We start from the raw sequence: 19,178 nt of genomic DNA, 5'->3' as shown, positions 1-19,178 counted from the left end.
TACCTTATACTAAAATTACTTTAAATGCATTTTTAATTAAAAATAAATTAAATAAAATATTTAATAGAATTACAAGCAACAGAGTAACAGCAAAGTAGATGCGATTTTTATATTTAAAAGTTGGAGACTTTAATTGCAAATGAATACATCATTTGCACTTGCATAATTTCTATACATAGTTCCACTTTGTTAACTATGACAGAAATGCTCTTATAGACGTCAACAAGTCTAGTTCAGTGCCAAGTTGAAGCTCGACACAATTACTTTAGCTATTGCTCAGCAGCTTGGTGGGGTTGGTGAACAGCTGAAAGCCAGTGCCGCTCCCGTGCAATAATCACTGCAAAATTATGTTTTGCCTTTAGATGATGAATTCACTGAATTCATAATCATCATCAACAGCTCGCAATATCTCGACGGGCTTCATTCAATAATTTATTTATTCATGTCTGCCAGGCGCTTCAGTATAAGCAAGCACATCTTAGCTTTTAATTTTTTTTTTTGCAAAAAAAAAAATACTTTAAAAATTTAATTTTGATATGTGCATTGATTGTGTCACTCAATTGAGGAAATATCAAATTATGTGTAAAATAGGCAAATGCCCAGAGTAGTAATACAGGGGCGTAGTAGTGGCACAGATGGTCGAAAGTCAGGCATAAAAAGAACTTGCACATGAGCTTTATGGTTGGTTTTGCGTTATGTGGTTATGGATGCGAATATGCCATGCCGGTTGCGGTTTTTATATCATTAAACTTACATTCAAACACTTAATGACTCACACACTTGCAAATCTTTTGTTATTATAAACTATAATGCATTACACTGAAGAGTAGTTGCCAACACTGTACCTCAGCTACATGCACTTTATAACCCTACATTCACGATTTTTCATACCCAAAGCCGCTGTAGAAGCTGAAGTAGAAGCAGAAGCAAAAGCATGCCAAATCAAAATTTTGTATGATGAGTGGCCACCCAAGTGGCATTTGCTTAGACCACTATGGAAATACATCACAGTACTGTACTTAACTTATATATATACTTATCACAATATATACATTATATATATATAGTATATTAAATACTCTTTATGATTTTCTGAATAGTAAATAGTTTCAAATATCACAATATACTATTTGTTAATACGAAGGGTGTGTGAAAAGTTTTGCTCCTGAAAATAAAACAAACGCTCGTTTTTCCGATCTTATAAATAACAATATATTTAAACAAATTTTTTGTAAGTTATTTTTAGATATAGATTAATACATACTTTTTAAAAAATTTTAAATCATTTAGATTCAGACAATCTTTCATTAGACTTGCTTAGTAGCTAATATACAGAAAATATTAAGATCATTTAACAACTACTATTACTTTTGTAAGTACATATCACTGGTATCGACCCTAATTATTTCTAAGTCTCTTGTTTTTTGTCGGGCTTTTTGAATCGTTTTTTATTTCATATTAATTTTTTAATTAATTCATTATATATACCTATATATTCTTGATATGATATATGATACATGATTGTCATGGACAGGAGGTCATGGAAGTTTCTAGAAGCAATGTCTCTATATATAGTCATACCTTCAAAATTTTGATTAGGTCAAGTCTTACTTAATCAATTTTTAATTGATCATAAACCCCTTTTTTAGGGCTTCTTTTTTAAGTTTTCCTCATTTATTAAAGTGGCAATAATATAGAATTTCATGTTAGTTTAAATTCTACAAGAGCTCAAAACTAGAGATTGCTCAACATTTAAATGTGTGGACGGCTGAATGAGATCTAGACCTAAGATGTTTGAAATCATAATATTGAAATTGGGACAAATGGAGAGAAAACTATAAGTATTCATAGGGTTGTATTCCTAACCCTGTAGAGATGATGAACCCTGATGTAGAGATGAAATTTTGTTTAAAAAAAAAGTATTAAATTAATTTAAAAACTTTTATATTTGTATATTATATTAAAACAATTTTATCCGCAAATCAGAGCATTACAAAGTCAGAACATATAGTTAGGATAGACCGGTTATATTAGGAAAAACAATAATTAGTCTATATATAAACAAGTCTTAAAATGTGATAAAAAGTGTTACTTTTTCTTTAGTTATATCAGTAATAATTTTTTTATACAATAAATAAACCAATAAGATTTGGGTCCCTAGTACAGAGTACTATGAGGATTTGACCTCACCTTCTTTATTAAATATAAAATTATAGTTATTTTATTTTTGGTTTGAAATTTTAAATTGATTTCTTTATAATAAAATTGCAGTACCTTATCATATAACTCAACAAACCTATAGATTTTTAGAAGTTTTATTAAATAATCTTAAACCATTGATTTTTTTAATAGAATATACACCGTCATTGTAATGTGATATTAAATTATTACCTCTTAACAGTTATAATTTACAGGGAGCGTACTCTAAAGACCCATTCACATCGCAGGAAGTTGCAAATTTGTACTCTTGTAACAATAGCAAGTTGTTCATTTCTTAGAAACAGTTTAAGTGTACATAAGTGAGAGAATGACGGGTTTTGTTCGATTCTTATCCCAACGTTAAACATTTAAAGGCGACATATTTAACGATGGAATAGGTTCTCGACTATACGTGCTGCGTAAGTGTGTTCGCTGTGTGTTTATTTCAGGAATAACATATTGTGCACTTATATGAGTATGTGCACTTTTCATATAAGAATGTAGCATATTTATGATGTGTAGAAGCATTTGTTTGGCATATTTGTGTACATGTTGGGATCGCATGCATGTTTTTATAAGTGCCGCTTCTGCAACGTTTTGGTAGTAGGTCTTTAGTATGAGTAACTCAGTACAAATGGGTGTCGGATGCAACAATTCAAATTATGCCCTGCATAAAGTGTTATTGTCAAAGGACATTTCAGCTACAGAGAGAAGCATGCAGTAGTAGTAGTAGTAGTAGTTGGAATATTATTATCAGACACGCAATATCCTTGTTCACAAATGTTTTGTTACATTAACTGCAAAAGTGTTGTCACACAACACAAAAAAAAAAATTTCCTTTTGTCTCACAAGTGGATAAAAAATGTGCATATATTAAAAATATACTTAAAAAAATATATTAAAGGAATATGTGAGTATAGCACTTTGTAAGAGTAATAATAAAGTAAAAGGAATGAAAGTAGCACAGGCAAATAACATTGTGATGTTATTGTTATATAAAAGTGCCGCCAACGGATGTGACAGGTCTGTGATACAATAACACAGATATTGTATCTACAGAATTAAAAACAAACATAAAAATATATAAAAATTTATATAGAAATATAAATATTATATATAAAAATATTTCCATATGTAGATTGAAAGAACAAAAAGTAAGACTTTGCGTTTTAAAATGTCAGAATAAGACTAAGTTTTAAAAAACATTTCACTAAATATAAACTTAATACGTTGCATTTTTAAAACAAAAATTAAAACGACGTTTTTAAAATTAAAATAAAAATATTAAATACCTTCTGCTCAAAAAGTATCCGGATTTTGTTGTTTGTTAACTACTCCTTAAGTAATAGACCTTTTTCAAAATTTTTTTTTTGTTATGTTGGTACACCCATTCTTGACATATGATGTGGTACAAATTTGAGCCCCATCTGTCAATTAGTTTGTTTACAGCAGCTGTTAATGTGAGACTACCTCAAGTGCATTTAGCGATTTTTACCACTGTCACCGCTCAGGCCCCATATTCACCAGATCTGGATCCGTGCGATTTTTTCCTGTTCCCGAAACTCAAATTGCCCCTTCGTGGTAAGCGTTTTGAGTCGATTCAATCGGTAAAAGAGAATTCGCTGAAGGAACTAAAAGCCATACCTGCACGGGCCTACGGAAAGTGTGTGGAAGATTGGATTAAACGTTGGCATATGTGTATCGCTTCAGAAGGAGCATATTTTAAAGGAGATGAAATAAATTTGGAATAAAATTTAAATTTGTGTGTTTTATTTACAAAATCCGGGTACTTTTTGAGCTAGAGGTATGTACGATAATCACTTTCCAAAGGCAAATTTTTGGGTTATTTTCTTCCATTCATTTTAGGGGCAGGCAGATGATTCAAAAAGTTTATTGAATTACTCATAGAAATTAAAAAAAAGTTTAAAAATGCAATGTTTATACAAAACGTGTTGAAATGTAAAATTTACATTTCAAATAGTTTTGTACAAAACAAGTTTTAAAAAGTAAAATGTGATTTTTAAAATTTAAAGCTAAAATGCAACGTTTCAAAACGTTGGTTTCATAGAAATCTTAATACACTGCGTCGAAGTTTTGAAAATTGAAACAAAAATTTTAGAAATAATTAGCTGTATGAGCTTTATCACGATATTGATATAATTCAATGAATAAACCTTCCTAACTGTCTTTGCTGGCTTGGTCATGTCGTGAAAATAGATGAAGATGCTTCAGCGAAAAAGCCGTTTGAAGCGGTAGTTTGAGGTAGATCATGTCTCCGGTGGAGTGATCAAGTTGAGGAAGCACTAACTGGATGTGATGTACGAGACTGCGGTAGTTAAGGGAAGAAGGCGTAGTGGTTGTCCCTGTCGCCGGTGTAGTGATCAGGTTGAGGAACTACAAACCGGACTTGATGTACGAAACTAGTGAAGAAGCATACGTAGCAAAAGCATCTGGAGAGACATGCTGCGTTAGGCCGATACACAGTAATGGATGGTTATGGTCAAAAAAGTAAGTAAGTTATAAAATAAAGTAGTGTAGGCAGAATAGTGTATTCATATCGTGTTCGGGATTGGGTTTCATAGCCTGAAGGATTGACTAACTCACATAGACTCTATAGTTCATTATGATGTCATCATTTAATATAGTGTAGTATTAATTATATGATTGATATTTTTGTTTTGTCTTTTTACGTCTTATACTTTCATTTACTGAGTGCAGTATTATATGTTATATATTTTAATTTAATTTAATTTACATTTCTTTCTTTTTTTTTAAAACGTAAATTTTTGAATTTTTAAATATAAAATAAATTTAATTTTCTCAGTGTAATATTTTTTATATTAAACTTTTATTAATTTAATTTTCATTTAGTATTTTTATATTTTGTTTTAAATGCAATTGATAAACTTTTGCATTTTTTTAAATAATATATAAAAATACAAAATAAAAATAAAAAAAAAAAAAACAACCTTAATTAATGAAAAAAAAATATTATTTAATTAATAAAAAAAGCATATATATAATAAATGTTTAACCATTTTGTTTTTGAAATGGGCTAATTGGTCAATTGTTAAATAATACACTTTTTTTGAATATTACTTTTTAAAAAATTTTTTATTTACATCAATATTTTGACTTTAATCTATAGTCATCTACAGAATATTTTTTAGTACTATTGTACATTGTTATAATAAATTTTTTTAAAAACTAATTTTTAAAAAAAGTATATTTTTTAACAATTGACAATTTAGCATGTTTCAAAAAAAAACTATTAATAAAAATTTTGGTCATCAAAACTGTTATATTAAGTGATAATTTATTATTGCACTTTAGTTTTAATTTATTATAATAAAATTGATATAGTTCAGTTTAAAGAAGGTCTATTATTATAAATAATAAATTATTAAAATAATTTCATCAAATTAAAATCTATTTTTTTTAGATTATATATTATATTGTTTGGTTATAAGAATAAAAAATTCTAAATTACTAAAATAATTTCATCAAATTATAATCTATTTTTACTGGATTGTATATTATATTGTTTGGTTATAAGAATAAAAAATTCTAAATTACTAATATAATTTCATTTAATTAAAATCTATTAATAAAAAATAAATAAAAATAAATAAAAAATTCAAAAAATTCGATCAACCAGTTTTAAAAAATTTTTACTTTCAAGAATTACTTGATATTTCGTGACTGAAGAATGATTTAGGCATTTTATAAATTTTTTGGTTGCTTCAAGCGTATCTCAGTATCTATTTGTACGTTCCAAATATTTTCAAATTACGTGCATACGTAGATGAATTATTTATTGTTGCATTTTGAAAATATTTATAACTTGATTTGGTAAAATGCCAATTCTAGCAAAACAAAGACTTAATGAGATTAAAAAAAATCGCAATAATTCATGCCAAGAAAAATAAGGTCTTGGGAAGCAACTGCAACTGCAACTGCAAACCAACTTCAAATTGTAAACAACTTCGTAGATACTTTTTTTTTTTATTGGGTAATAATGCTGTAAATGATATAATAAAGTAGTATTCTTTTTTTTGGTGTTGTTTTTTTGGTGTAATGTTGTTTTTGGTAGTAGTTTCAGCTCAGCTTGATATTTCGTATTATTTGTCTTAAATAAATTGAATGCATGATAGTTGTAAAACTTGCGGTTGTGCCATAATTTTTTGAAAGTTTTTAAGGTCAATTTTTAAATTATAGAGATATATTAGATATAGCACAATATCACGTCATTCAGTAAGTTTGTAGAATGAAATACAGCTTCGTATTTATTGGCTATATGAATTGCAAAAATCTATATAATTTTTAAATAGTGGAAATATTTATAATGGTTTTTATATATTTTTTAATCCGGCTATAGGTCACTTTTTGTTAAATAATTCAACGTTTAATATTTTTTTATATATTCTATATTTCGATTCTCCTTAAGTGTCATCAACAGATCACGATTTGAACATAAATTTAATTTTACTAAAACTATATCCAGGTCATCCTCTTTATTCTATAGCGCAATATAGACGATAAAATAAAGAAAACTATATCTATTCTATAGTGCAATATAGACAATAGAATAAAGAAAACTATATCCAGGTCATCCTCTTTATTCTATAGCGCAATATAGACGATAAAATAAAGAAAACTATATCTATTCTATAGTGCAATATAGACAATAGAATAAAGAAAACTATATCCAGGTCATCCTCTTTATTCTATAGCGCAATATAGACGATAAAATAAAGAAAACTATATCTATTCTATAGTGCAATATAGACAATAGAATAAAGAAAACTATATCCAGGTCATCCTCTTTATTCTATAGTGCAATATAGACGATAGAATAAAGAAAACTATATATATTCTATAGTGCAATATAGACGATAGAATAAAGAAAACTATATCTAGGTCATCCTCTTTATTCTATAGTGCAATATAGATGATAGAATAAAGAAAACTATATCTATTCTATAGTGCAATATAGACAATAGAATAAAGAAAACTATATCTAGGTCATCCTCTTTATTCTATAGTGCAATATAGACGATAGAATAAAGGAAACTATATCTATTCTATAGTGCAATATAGATGATAGAAAAAAGAGGATGACGTAGACGTGGTTTTAGTAATATTAATTTATTTTAGATCGTGATTCTGATGTTGAGTCTCAAGGAGAGTCGAAATATAGAATATAATAAAAAATATTTAACGTTAAATTATTTAACAAAAAGTGACCTATAACCAGATTAAAAAATATATAAAAACCATTATAAAAAAACAGGTCGATAAATAAACTCAAAAAATTTTATAGTGGAAATATTTATTATTTCATATATTATAAGATTAATGAATAGATATTTAAGAATTTAAATAGAATTAAAAATATTTATTCACTTATTCAAATAATCTCTACAATCGGCGATGACAGGTAAGACATGCGAAGACATTCGAAGACAGTGTACGCGTACACTGCTAAAAATAGCAGCAGTCATTGAAAGGGAAAACTGAAAACAGAAATTAGGTTTTTGTTGCTTATATGGAGACATGTATTCCTAGTAACCTTGGCAGACAAGTCGTAGGCAATCGCTTTTAATTTCATAAAAATTAGTAAACGTGTTTATAGTTGATTTTATGGGCCAACACGCAGGATCATAAACACGTTTTAGATCCAACCTGCTTAAGTTCGTCGCAACTGAATCGATTTGTTTTTTTTTTTTAATAAAATACATTTTTTTCTTATTAATTTTTTTCTTCAATATTATTGGATCGAATATTGAAACCAGTTGTTATCTGGACTTTTTGCGTAGTTTGGAATTTTAAGTAGTTCGTTAGCTTGAAGTTTTTTTTCTTCAAATATGATGCATAAATCATTTACAATGTATTTGGCAAATAAAATTGAAAAATATTAAAAAAATAATTTATGGTAATAAATATTTTGGAGTTTAAAAAAAAAGGATATATGTCTATTATTTATTAGTTTACTATAAAGAATTTGAATTGTCAACAGAGCTGTAAATAACTTTAAATATTTGGAGTTACCACTTTTGACGAAGATTTCGGTTCATCTCTAATTAAATCGTGTGGGTATGGATTATACTCTATAGTAATTTTTATATAAAGTTTTTATTAAGTTGTTTGGAAACCAATTTTGTTTTTTTTAACATAGTATAGTAACTGTTTTTTTTTTCGCAGCTAATTTTACATTTTAATCGCATTGTCATTATACATTTTGACAGTCTGTATATAAGGCGTAGCATATAGTTTTATATTTTGAAGTGATAAATTGACCACGAAGATAATATGACTTGTTATCACTGAACGATTTTTGTGAGGTTCGAGAAACAATCACGTTTATGCAGACAATTATCAAACTCTCGAACTCTCACTACTATCTCGAAGTTATAGTAGTGCTATTGCTAGCCATGTGTCGACAAGTCTCCAAATATTACGACAAAAGGATCCAACCTTATAAGCTGCTACGTGGAGGACGTTTCAATAATGATGTGTTTTACACTTAATTTCAAATTTCATATAATATAATATATGAATATACGAGACTGGTTATACATACGGATGAAAATTGTAAATTCTGTGAAGAGAATGAATAGTCGGCCACACATCTGCTGTTAGAATGTAATGCGCTAATGCACATACGGAATAGGCTCCTGGAAATGTATATTCTTAAGGAAGGGAAATTAAAACTATGTAAAGTGGGTTCTATACTACTTTTTATTGACGCAACAGCGCTTAGAGACCTACTCTAGTCGGGGCACAATAAACCCGAAGTTCACAGTGCCACATTCCCTAACAATAAATAGTAATATATGACTATTATACATATAATATATTAAAATAAAGATTTAATCAAAAACTGAATCACCAAATTCAAATTTACTTATATTTTTTTTTGTTTTTTCTTACTACAAAACTAATATTCCTATACATTTAAATTAATTTAACTGAATATTTCATTTTTGCTTTACTGATATGTCATTGTGCTATGATTAAGCATGCAAGAAAGATAGGTCTGCACTTTTTTGCATGCTTAATCATAGCACAATAATCATCATTTTTCAAGTAAGACTTATATATGATAATCTGACTATCTAGAATTTAGGTGAGGTCACTTGCAATATAATGATCTTGAATTTTATTCTGAATCCAATGAGATGAACCCTTAACTTTTAAGTAAAGCTTATATGATAATTCGACTATCTAATATATAAGTGAGTTTAGAATTCAATGAGATCAACAATCCGACTTTATAGAATTTAAGTGAGGTCATTCGCAAATTGACAGTTTTAATTTTTTTTCTGTATCTAATGAGATGAACGCTTATCTTTTAATCAATCCGACTATCTAGAATTTAAGTGAGGTTACTTGCTAATTGAAAATTTTAAATTTTTTGCAGAATATAATGAGATGAACCTTTATTGTTCAATCAATTCGACTTTCTATTATATTTAAGCCCTTATTATTTAAGTAAAGCTTATGTGAAAAACCGACTTTATGGAATTAGGGTGAGGTCACATTCGAATTGATAATCTTAAATCAATTCTTTTAAATTCTGTTCTTAAATCTTATCTTTTAATCAATCCGACTTTGTAGATTTTAAATGAGATCATTTCCAAATTGACCTTTTTTAATTTTTTCCTGAATCTGATGAGATGAACGCTTATGTGACTTTTTTGGATATAAGTGAGAACACTTTTCTGAATCTAATGAGATGAACTCTTATTTGACTTTGTAGGATTTAAGTGAGAACACTTGCAAATTGACAATTATAAATTTTTTCCTGAATCTGATGAGATGAACTCTTATCTGACTTTTTTGGATATAAGTGAGAACACTTTTCTGAATCTAATGAGATGAACTCTTATTTGACTTTGTAGGATTTAAGTGAGAACACTTGCAAATTGACAATTATAAATTTTTTCCTGAATCTGATGAGATGAAATCTTATCTGACTTTTTTGGATATAAGTGAGAACACTTTTCTGAATCTAATGAGATGAACTCTTATTTGACTTTGTAGGATTTAAGTGAGAACACTTGCAAATTGACCATCTTGATTTTATCCAGAATTCAATGAAATGAGCCCTTATCTTTTATATGATAAAACGACTATCTAAAACGTAAGTGAGGTCACTTGCAAATTGATAATCTTGAATTTATTCAGAATTTAAGTTTATACTTAGCACGCAGTTTATATTTCAACGCAGTTTTTTTATTTGAACCTGAAGAACCTGATGTAAATGTTATTGTGAATTAGCTACTTTATTATGTATAATATAAACTGAATGTTTTTTTTAGTAAAAGTGCCTTGTGTTTTTTTTATTTCTGAAATGCAGGCAATCAAGTTTAAGTTAAATGTGTTAAGTAAACAACTGGAATTTGTGCGCTAAAATGTTTATAAACAAACTTCATCGTGATGTGATGTTGCTGACTCATGCGCAACACCGCAGATGAATTTTAAAAGATTTTCTTAATCTAAATAAATAATAACTTTTTGATTATTTTGCACTTTTTACTCATTTCACTTATAAAGTTTTTTATTCAGAATTTTAATGATTCATAAAGTCTTATATTGAAAATTTGTTTTATATTTTATAATTGCGTTTCTGAAAAAAAATTCTAATTAACAATTTTAATTTAAATATTAGTTAATAAGAAGATCGTGTCTCTCGATTTTAAATAAAACAATAAAAATATAACTGAATCACACGTATATTTAAAAACTCACTTAACTTGTCAGATTCAGCAGATAAACAATTTAGTACTGGAGGTGATAAAGGGGAACCTCGTAATTTCATTTACATAACCTGACATTGCTTATTGACGTCAATTAAATTAACTATCTATTTTCATATTGAGATGAATCTCTGAAGCAGCAAATTAAAATAATTTCATGGACGTATAATTTACAGACGTTCTAATATTACAGTTCTTTTAAGAGAATCAAAATAAATTAATTTTATTTATGAATGTAAAAAGTAAAATAAATAAAAGTTATTATATATATGCGTATTAGTAAGTTACTTCGTATCCAAAGCAACTAAGCAAAATTGTAATAATCTGTTATTACTAGGATCATATATTGACATACGAACAGACAGATAGACAGAGACGATATGCAACGTAATAGGATAAATTAATTCAATTTACGTTCAAAATTGATATGCTTGGGTTTATATAGAAACCTTATGGAAGATTTTATTCTAATCGAAGCAATTGCTGTTAGTTAACACTTATATTATCCATGTATTTGTTCCTCTATTTAATTGACAGATGGATAAATAGACGGACATACACATAAAAACAAAGACACAGGCATGAACATCGCTAAATGGATTCATCATCATTCTAAATTATAATATATATTTTATACGGTCTCTAACGTTTACTTCTCTGCCTTATAAACATCTTCACAAACTTATTTATATTCCGTATTCCAAAACAATGAAGGGAATAGAACAGAATGAAACAGTTAAAAATACTAAAGAATTAAATATAGTTTTAATTCCTACACTTAATTAAAAATCAAATTATATATACATATAATTAATATAATTATATAATTTAAATTTGATTAAGTTTATAAGTGAGCTGGGGGTTCCAATCAATACTTCATATTTAAAAAAAAAAAAGACAGCTTACAGATTGCTTTCAGATTCCCAACAAAATTTAATTCCAGTATTATTAGAAGATATCACTATATAGTGATCTATAATGATAGTGGAACTAATAGAAATTAACATTTTATTTTCCAAAACCAGTTTAAAATTGTCAACATCTCTGAGTAAATGTCCTTCAACACACTACCGCAGTGCTCACTACTTGAAAGAAAGGTGACGCTAATAGTGACTATCTCAAAGGTGATAGTCTTTAAGAAGACTGGTGGAATTAAAAGATAGATGTTGAAAAAAATTTGTCACTGGTTTAAAGTCTATATAGAAAAGTAATGACGATGTGACATTCTAGCAAATAAATACACATTATAAAGTTCTCTTTTAAATTCTACGAAATTAATATAAAATTGAATTGTTTATAGTAGAAAAACACTTGTTGTTTTTAAAATAATATTATCTTTGAATATTATTGTTTTTTTAATTCGAAACATATTTCTTATAATGAAATAAAATATTGATTTCTTCATATTAAAAATAGAATATCTTTTCAATATGTTAGGCGGTACTTAGTGGCGCGAAAAATTATATTTTTCTCGGATGTTTATATTTTTATAAATTTTTTTTAGTCATCAGACAACAGTAAGTAGGCTTGGCATATCCAATCAATTTGATATGCCTTGACTCAGCCTTTATTGAAATACACATTTTAAATGGAATTTCTACTGGGTTTCTTAGAAGTGAAGACGTATTATTTTCATGTTATCAGTGAAACAGATTTTTACTGTTTATTTAGTAATGCTGACTTCGCGAAGATAATAAAAAAAAAAATAATGTTTATCTTTTACGGTTCATGCGATGAAAGTCTCTTTTTATGGAAATTTTATTTTGCAAAAAGAAATTACTTGAAAGTCCAAAGCAACTATAAAGAGATTACGTTAAAGTGTCGCTGGTAAATTAATAATTTAATTATCTAATATGATTATTAAATAAAAAAAATTAATAAAATTACTCATTCATATATACATATGTATGTATATACCATATCTTAATGTAAATATTGTAATAATAAAACACAGAAACTTGTTTCATTAAATGTTGATAAATTAAAAGTTTTTTTAAAAGTAAATTATTTTTTTTTTAATATTTTATTTAAAAGGGACGAGATTGTAGTCGTTCTTAATTTTTAATTGAAGAAAATTTAAATAACATTTACAATTTTCATTATCTCTGATATTAAAACTATTTTTATTTTTATTTATTATTTTTTTTTTAATTTTTTATTTAAAAGGGACGAGATTGTATTCGTTCTTAATTTTTAATTGAAGAAAATTTAAATAACATTTTAATAACATTTACAATTTTCATTATCTCTAATAATAAAACTATTTTTATTCTGCAAAATTAAATTAATTTTTTGGTAAAAGTAAAACTTTATATATACATCAACCAATTAAATAATTTCTTTTTAGCTTTATTATCATTATTATGACATGTTCTATTAATTATAATCACAATTCAAGAACGTAGTCTATTCACACCCCTATTCCAGACATCCCTATTACGCGCTAATGCTCTAAGCTTGCTGAATGATTTGTTAGTTTCCCTGTTTATCGATCGTCTCCATGTACTTTTTTGCCGTCTATGATTCCTTCTACCTTGTGAATTCACTAACCGGTTTAGCTTTTCTAATGCTTAAATGAAAATACTCTTCACTCAAAATTTACTAACCAAATATTTTGCGGAACGCCAAGTGAAATATTTGTCTGATTTTTCTCCGGTTCAGTACATAAGAGAAGTCCTACACCTTCAACTGACTTTTATTTGTCTGAATCCCCCCAAAAAATAAACTAAACGATATTGTAAAGTTTATTAATTTTGCGGAACACCAAGTGAAACATTTGTCCGATTTTTCTCCGGTTTATTACATAATAGAAGTTCTACACCTTCCACTGACTTTTATTTGTCTAAATCCTCCCAAAAAATAAACTAAACGATATTGTCAAGTTTATTAATTTTGTGGAACGCCAAGTGAAATATTTATCCGATTTTTCTCCGGTTCAGTATATAATAGGAGTGCAATACCCTCAACTGACTTTTATTTGACTTAATACTCCCAAAAAATAAACTAAATGATATTGTAAAGTTCATCAATGTAGTTAATCTATCTCTGCGATAGATCTCATAAATTGCAATGTAGTAATATAAGGGTCATAACATATGTATATTACTTATAAAAGTAATATTGTGCTTTGATTGTCTAAAAACAGATAAAGTATTTTTATTAAACTAATAAATTATCGTTTTAATGACCAAATGATCAAATTTTATTTGTATATTTTTAACTGAACTAATTGATCAATTGCTAAAATAATACGCAACCCTGGAAATAGTACATTGAAGATTACTATAGATTATAGTCGAAATATTGGTGACAAAAAAAAATTTTGTTTAATTAAACAAACTTTTATTGAATCAAAGGTCTGGAAACTTGAAGCAAAGAGTTTTCAATAGTACTAAAACAAAGTGCATAGGGACTCAGTAGTAAGTTTTCAGTGTAATGTAAATAATACTTTGCTGTTCCTAATTAACGTTCAGTGCATACTACCAGTAAAAAATGCTAGCTAAACTAGCTAGTGCCGCTAGTCTACTGCTAGAGAGTTGAAAAATTTATATAAACGCTGAATTAGTTGTATTGCAAGAAATCAGAAGACCCATTCTACCTTATGGAAACATATTCTATTAAACATTGCGAAATAAAAAATGAGATAAACGTAAGAACCAATTGTGTTTCGATTTCTTGATGTGAAGAGTGAAGAAATGTTATTTTAGCTAGTACAAACATTAAGCAATTGCAACGCTTTTCTTTGTAAGCGAAGTATATGGTGATCGGATTAAACTTGTGTTGTTTGTGTTTTTATGCTGTTTTGTTTTATGTGTATTTTGTCATAACTAATGATTTGTATCACGCTCTGCTGTTAATGTTTTTTAAGCTGTTTACGTTAAGGACAACTAATTCAGCTAATGATTAGTAAACACTGCTCAGTGATGATAATTGGTGACGATATCAAACGTTTCAGTCACTACTGTGCAGCGTGCCTAAGTAAAGGAATTAAATAGCAAATAATTAAACTTATAGCTAATATTAATATAAATTTAGACTTGCAATTTTCTATAAGAGTATATAGAAAATCCCAAAAATTAAAATATTCAGGGCTTAAAAACTTTAACGCATAACATAGCAGAGCAACATCTAATGTCATTTTAATACAAATAATAATAAATAACAATGAATATCTCAAAAAAGAAATTGGCGCTAAATGGAACCAATTTACGTGTATTGTACTTCTATGTATGGTTTATAGCGAGGTCAACTTAATCTATCATAACATCTACTTAGCCTAATACTATAATTGGGTAGTAGTTAATATTTACATTCTGAAACGTTAAACTTTTCCTTTTTTTTGAAAATAGCATTTTTGAAAACTAATACTGAATTCACACTAGAGTTTTGTATGTAATTTTAGCTGTCAATTGTTGTTGCTTTTAATGTAAAATGTAAATTTTTGACAGCTAAAATCACAAACAACACTCTCGTGTGAATCCAGTATTAGAGTTTAAAATGCACAATAAATGTACTTTTATGTAATATTTACACATACTATTCTTGCGTTTTTAGTAGAAGAAAGTATAAAAATTGTGTAATTTCGAATGGGTCTGAGTCATATGTTCACAGAGATATCACCAACTGCTGATATAAACTCTTTTATAATTTAATGCATTCATTTACATACGAGTGTATATATTTACATTTGTGCATATGTATGTTAGTAGTTAAACATTTTCTTCCTTCTTCATTTAAGATTACTAAACGGGCATCTCGGAAAGCCATACATACATAGAGAGAACAACAAAGAAGAATACCCGAAAAGAATCAACAACAGTAGCAGTTAAATCCACAAAAATAAAAATAAACATTTGTTATCATCTCTTGGTTTTCACAATTTTGACTTTCAAGTGTCAACAAAATATATACATACATATATGTATGTAAATATTATTCTTAATACATAATAATGATAATGACAATATCTACCAATAAAATAATACACCAAAAAAAATAAATTTTTTTTTTAGTTTTTGATAATGCGAAACTGTAACTAATAAAGCGTAATGGGAATGATGCCGCAGTTAATAAGAAAAAACATAGAAAACGACAGTTAGAGTCGTAATAGAGGATCGATCGGTTCTAGTCGACAGTTGGACACACTACACCTGCGTTATTGTACATTAATTATTGAAATTGATATAAATTTATATACATAATATTTTATCTTATTTGGCATTGCATTTTATTTATGCTCCATTTGAAAGCATATTCTAACAACATAAATTTTTCGCATGTATTAAACTGATAATATCAATTCGAATGTGTAGATCTCTCTAATGTATACGTGTAGAAAACGGTTTTCATTAATGTTGCATTTCAGGTGCTCATCATCGTTTCTTCTTATAGTTCACACGCTGCAAGCAAGTTCAAATGTTTTTAACAAAAATTTAAATGAAAATGAGCACGTCTCTTTTAAACCTCATATTAAGCCATATTTAATATATCATTAGAGCAGGTACATCGTTACAATGATTTAAACAATGAAATATTGAAGAAGTATGCGATGTAAAAGTATTATGTAAATTATGTAAGATTATTGTTTGGTACATACAAACTGTAAATATTGGAGACGTTCATAGGAATGAGATGATCTAAAATGCTATAAGTTCATTGGAATTCTAATTATTCAAGTTTATGTTTAAACTTTTTCTAAGCCAGTGCAATTGAGCACTTTTACTCTTTATTGACTCGAGGTACCTTCAAAACCCCTCTTTACGCCTTGACTGGATTGTTGTTTATCACTTCATCAGACTAAGAAATAACTGAACTCAGATCTACATACCTCCCCGAGGAGCCTATAATCATTCTGCACTGATATTCAAGTTTATAATTTAAAATTTTTAATACTCTTATATTAAAAACTAATAATGTATGTTATCATTGAGTCAATGCATGTCTCAAAGACAGTCTTCAACATAAACCACCAAGTACCGTTCACCACAATAGTCAGTGACGCAATAAGTATGTTAACGAAACATACAAACATAGGTTTGTAACCAAATTATTTTACTTATTACACTGGACACCACAATATTCAGGGACCCAATAAGTACTATATGTTCACGAAAAGTCTAGCGTGCTTATTAGGCTAGACTTTTAATTGGATTTTTAAGGTTTTCAATAGCACATTAGTTGTGATGCATAATTGAATCATTTAGTTTTCTTCTTTTTCTTATTTGGCACTATAGTTCAGTGTTAACCTTGACCTCCTTAAGTATGATTTTAATAAATTTAGATATAACCAAAAACTTTAAAAAAAAGTAGAGTAAATATCTTAAAGCAGTATTATCGCTTCATAATCGGTACGTTATCGGTACAAAGACTCTACCTTAATCATTTTACTGATTTTAACATGTTACGATTACATTATAAAATTGCTAACTTAAATAGATCACTAAATGAAAATTATTATTTTTAATTATTTTAAGCATTATCAAGGAATCTTAAAAAATAATTAAAAAAAGTAGAGCAAAATATTCTAAAGCAGTATTATCGCTTCATAATCGGTACGTCTATAGACTCTACTTTCATAATTTTACTGATTTCAACATATTACGATAATATAATAAAATTCCTGACTTAAATATATCATCAGATAAAGATTATTATCTTTAATGATTTTAAGCATTATCTAGTAATCTTGAAAAAAAAAAGACGAACAAAACACCCTAAAGTGATAGTTTTGTTTCATAATCAGTACGTCTATAGATCCCACCTTAAAAATTGTACATGCACTTGTTAATGTAAATAAAAACATAAACTAATAGGGTTCCTAAAGTTTAGGAAACCCTAAAATTCAGAAAAACAAATTGCATCTGAAGAAAGGCCAATAATTTGAATGCTTCATTGGTAGACATTTTGTCTGGGTTGTCTCTTTTTTGTTGTTTTTTATAGTGCTTGACTGAATATACATATTAAATTGAAAATATGTAAAAGCTTCTTACTATTTTGTAATATTTACGTTAGATGCTGACAATGAACGTGCAACTAATAAACATCTTAAATGTTTTAAAAGACGAAAACCTATTATTATTTCGTGAAAGATTTTGAACCGGTAAAAAGTGAAAAAAGATGTAAACTTGAAAGGCCAATACGACTACGACTGACAGTCTTAAAGCCAGTTGACATTTTTTTCATATAATGTATATAGAAAATATTTTATATAATTAAATTGTATATTACATAATGTACAAGTGTATTTATTCACATAAATACTTATATAGACATATATATATATATATATGCGAATAACTGTAAATACGAAATTTTGGGATTGTATGAAGGTTTTCATTATATATCATATATACTATAGAATATATTACAAGAAATTTGTTTTTATTCTTATTCAGTTTATAAATGTTAAAACTATAACTGGAATCTAAAGTTATGTGTTCTTCTCATTATCGTCATACTATGGATATAACTTGTTGCGATAAGTTCTCCAGACTTTCATAGACATTACCAACTTTTTGAGAATCTCACTATTATATACTATTTATTTTATACGATAGATTTACAGTAATAAATACTAAAGTAGAACATAAAATTTTTAGAAAAATATATGGTTCAGTCGTTTTGAAGAATAGTAATAATCATAGAGAGAAAACGTTTACAACATAGAATAAATACTAAAGTAGAACGTAAAATTCTCAGAAAAATATAAACCAGGATGGTAATAATCAGAGAGAGAAAACGTTTACAAGATAAAATAAATACTAAAGTAGTATGTCATATTCTCAGGAAAATATTTGGATCAGTCTTTTTTAAATTGACCATCCTTTAAATGATACTAATTGAAAAACGTAGGATTAAAATCTGAAAAAGATCAAATTGAAGACTTTTAATGTTAAAATACATGATTTAGAAAATGGAGTTGATCGTAAAGCAGTTTGCAAGATTTTCCAAGTAACGTTTAAAAAAAACTACAAAATGTATACACAATATACACAAGAATAAAGGAAAATGATACACTAGAGAGTGCTTTTTCAGGAACCATAACATTATTTATTTGTTTCCTTCACCTGCAAAACGTTTACTTCTAAATAAATAAAAGGAAAGTAAGTTCTCTTACGACTTTGTTAAGGATATTGAGATTTAAGTTACTTCAAAAGACTTGTACAATGATAAAAAATAAAATAAAAATATACATGAGTAAATTATAGAACTGGAAAC

At 27.4% G+C, this 19,178-nt stretch overlaps 1 protein-coding gene across 2 annotated transcripts in view; it reads right to left on the bottom strand.

Annotated features, from left to right (window-relative positions):
* LOC119688105 (EF-hand domain-containing protein D2 homolog) overlaps window positions 1–19,178 on the bottom strand; it is a 48,761-nt gene that overhangs the window by 28,694 nt on the left and 889 nt on the right. The window lies entirely within an intron of this gene.

The sequence above is a fragment of the Teleopsis dalmanni genome, chromosome X, assembly GCF_002237135.1.
Source record: "Teleopsis dalmanni isolate 2A chromosome X, ASM223713v2, whole genome shotgun sequence".
NCBI classification, from domain to species: Eukaryota; Metazoa; Arthropoda; class Insecta; order Diptera; family Diopsidae; genus Teleopsis; species Teleopsis dalmanni.
This window is presented reverse-complemented; position numbering and strand designations above follow the sequence as displayed.